The following is a 4,168-nucleotide window of genomic DNA, read 5'->3' as shown; positions in this document are numbered from 1 at the left end:
TGTGAATTTCACTTGGAGGATAGAATTTAGAATAAAATAGAGGCACAATATCCTTCCAATCAAGAGAATCACCATTCTTCAGCAATTTATACCAATGCGCCGCTTTACCATATAGCGATATAGAGAATAGTTTCTTTCTAACTTCATCCATAGCAATACCTGCACACTTGAATAACCCGCATAATTCATATAAAAACAGTAAATGATATCCAGGATGGACTGTTCCATCCCCTTCATAGCGGTTATCCACAACACGTTCAATAATTTTCATAGGTATTTTGTATGGAACCTCTTTCTCACCTGGCGCCTCATCCACTACCTTTGCAGTAGTAGTAGATTTTCCAAATAGGAATTCAAGAGAAGATCTCTCGATAATGAATTATAGCAGCAGGCAGAAATAAAATCAGCACGTACAGTAAAGGTTTCCCTTACCAATTCCACATACCAATAGCGCTTCACTCCCCGGCAACGGCGCCAGAAAATAGTCTTGATGACCCACAAGTATAGGGGGTGTATCGTAGTACTTTCGATAAATAAGAGTGTTGAACCCAACGAGGAGCAGAAGGTGTTGACAAGCAGTTTCGATGAAGGATTCACTGTAATTGCTCACAGACAAGTATTCAGGGGGTTTTGATATAACAGATAAATAAAGTACAAGTAAATAAAATGCGAGAGTAATAGTTGCAGCAAGTGGCCCAATCCTTTTTAGCACAAAGGACAAGCCGGTTCGTTTACTTATAATGACCAAACGTTCTTGAGGACACACGGGAATTTAGTCTAGTGCTTTCACTTCATATTGCTGATTAATCTTCATTGTTTTGATAAGTGTTGTGTGGGTGAACCTATGCTAATGCACCGCCCTTCCTAGGACTAATACATACTTATGATTATACCCCTTGCAAGCATCCGCAAATACAAGAAAGTAATTAAGATAAATCTAACCACAGCCTTAAACTCTGAGATCCTGCTATCCCTCCTGCATCGATATACCAACGGGGGTTCAGGTTGCTGTCACTCCGGCAACCCCACAATTAGCAAACGAATACAAGATGTATTCCCCTAGGCCCATAAAGGTGAAGTATCATGTAGTCGACGTTCACATGACACCACTAGAAGAATAACACCACAACTTAAATATCAAACCATTGAATATTAATCAACATAGTTCACTACTAACATTTAGACTTCACCCATGTCCTCAAGAACTAAACGAACTACTCACGAGACATCATATGGAACATGATCAGAGGTGATATGATGATGAATAACAATCTGAACATAAACCTTGGTTCAATGGTTTCACTCAATAGCATCAATAACAAGGAGTAATCAATACCGGGAGAGTTTCCCCTATCAAACAATCAAGATTCAACCCTAGATGTTACAGCGATGACGGGGTGCAGCGGTGGAGATGGCGATGTCGATGGTGGAGATGATGGTGATGATGATCCCAATGAAGTCCAGCTCGATGACGATGGCGATGGCGTCGATTTCCCCCTCCGGGAGGGAATTTCCCCGGCGGATTTCTGCCCGCTGGAGAGCTCTTTTCTCTCTGGTGTTTTTCCGCCCCGCAGAGGCGGCTGTGTCTCTTCGCGATTATTCTCTGGAGCTTAGGTTTTCGGGGCGAAGAAGTACGCGAAGGAGAGGCGGCCGAAGGGGGCTGTGGGCCCCCTCCCCACAAGGCGGCGCGGCCAGGCCAGGGCCCGCGCCGGCCTATGGGGGGGCATGGCGGCCCTCCTCGGCTCCTCCTTTTGGCTGGCTCACTCTTCTAGAAGAATAAGATCTTCGGTGTAATTTCCGTCAATTGTTGATCTCCAGAAATATTGCATTCTGATGGTGCTTTTTCCAGCAGAATCCTGACTCCGGTGAATGATCCTCCAATGATCATGAAACATGCAAAATAGATGAAATAACATAAGTATCATCTCTAAATATGAAATATATTAATGAATAACAGTAAATTATGATATAAAATAGTGATGCAAAATGGACGTATCAGCGTATATCGGAAGGTTTACCAAGTTATTAAACGCTGCTGAAGATGTTTCTATCGACAGAGCAATCAACGCCTTCAGTGATGGTATTCGACGGGAATTGTACATTGAAGAACTTGGTCGAAAGAAGCCAAAGACTCTCACCAAGTTGATGGAAATCGCCAACAGTTGGGCTGATGGAGAAGATAATGTGAGGAAACCTCGTCCGCGCAACGATGATGAAGATGACGATCATCCAAGGCATGACTCGGGTAATCGAAGAGATCGCCGAAAGAAAAGGAAAGAACGCGGATACGATGATACCAACATAGTAGCCACCAAATATTCTGATCGGCGCGACAATCGGTATGATGACAGACGCGATGATCGACAGGATAACCATAATAGTAATTCAGGGAATTGCGGTAACTACAAAACACGACCTTCAAGGGTCCCAGAACTGCCTTTCGCCGAGCAATTAAACGCTCCCTATTATCTACATTCATACATTGACCCCAAGGATGATAAGAAGAAGTCGAGTCATCTGCTCAGAGACTGCCGACAGTTCATCGAGATGCAGAAGTTCATTCAGGGGCCGCAGCAGTCGAATCCGCCGCCACCGCCACCACCACCTCAACATCATAACCCCAATGAGTCCTTTCCTCCACCACGAGGACAGATGAGTATGATTCACAGAACTGGTGTTTCGAGAAGAGAGATGAAGAAACTTACACATGAAATCAACCTCACAGAAAGCACCATGGCAAATATCCCAGAATATATCGACTGGTCATCACAGAGCATCATGTTCAGCAGAGCGGATCACTCGATGACCATCCCAAAGCTAGGCCATGCCGCCTTAGTAGTCGAGGATCAAATAGGAGGATTCAGTATGAGCAAAGTGTTCATGGATGGTGGAAGCGGATTAAATTTGTTATTCGCAAACACAACCAAGAACATAGGGATTATAATGAAGATGCTAGAAGAATCCGATAATGTTTTCATGGCATGCTTCCTACCTTACCAGCATATTCTCTCGGCAAGACCTCTTTGAATGTTGCCTTTGGAAACCCCGACAATTTCAGGAAAGAGAGGATCGAGTTTGAAGTAGTAAACTGGGAATCACAGTACCACGCTATACTTGGAAGACCAGCTTACGCCAAGTTGATGGCTGTCCCACATTATGCATATCTCAAGCTCAAGATGACAGGGAACAACGGAACAAATATAACAGTCCATGGAAGCTTTTCTCGCTCGGATAACTGCGATCGCGAGTTCCAGAGGATTGCTGCCAAATTTGGAATGAAACATGAAGCTATCGACTTCCCGTCTAAGCAATTAACTTCTCAAGAGGATGACAAGATCAAGAAATTGAAGAAGAAACTAGATGACCCCGCATTGGGGGTGTCAGTGGTTAGCCCCTCAAAAGTTGACGACAAAGCTTCAGCCGAAGACATTAATACCTTGGCGTCTGTCGCAAGTACGTCTGACGAAATCATCGACAGCTCCAAAGTCACCGGCCCCTTAGACAAGACCCAAGATAAGAAGAACCCTACTCTTGTTTAAAACAAGACGAGCAGCGCCATGCACCTTTAATTTTTCGTCTTAGAAGTTTTTTATCTTTCAATAAGGCTGTTTCTTTAGCCGTATCATCTTTAGTTTAACTTTCTAATAAAGACTCAAGTTTCTTTTTTTCATAAGTTACCTTCGGACACCCGAATAGGCTCATCAAGACTTTTTCGCATACTACAGCGAACATTGATTTCAGCCCATAAAACTCGATTAAATAAGTTCGAGGGTCGTTGTCCAAGACTATACCTGCTATTACCATCTAAAAGCCTCTGAAAATACGAGTGCTGCAATGGAAGGTATAGCAAGCAGGACTTACGATACATAAATATCCTTTTGCTAAAAGCCTCAAGACTATGCGAGTGCGGCGAATAGCAAGAATAACGAATCATATACTTACAAACAAGGATCATGCCGGTACTTTAAACTACAGAAGTACTAAAGAGCGACGGAGTCAACAGCAGGTGGCAGTTCTCTCGATTTAATTCACGGACTATCACCTAAACATACATCGTCGGTTGAAGCGAAGTTGCACATTACTACGTGTTCAGCAAACCTGAAACAAGAGCTGATCACTCAAAATTTCGCCTCCGACAAACTTACAAATAATTGCATCGACGATGCTC

The sequence above is a fragment of the Lolium perenne genome, chromosome 4 (assembly GCF_019359855.2).
Source record: "Lolium perenne isolate Kyuss_39 chromosome 4, Kyuss_2.0, whole genome shotgun sequence".
NCBI classification, from domain to species: Eukaryota; Viridiplantae; Streptophyta; class Magnoliopsida; order Poales; family Poaceae; genus Lolium; species Lolium perenne.
Note: the sequence above shows the minus strand (reverse complement) of the source record.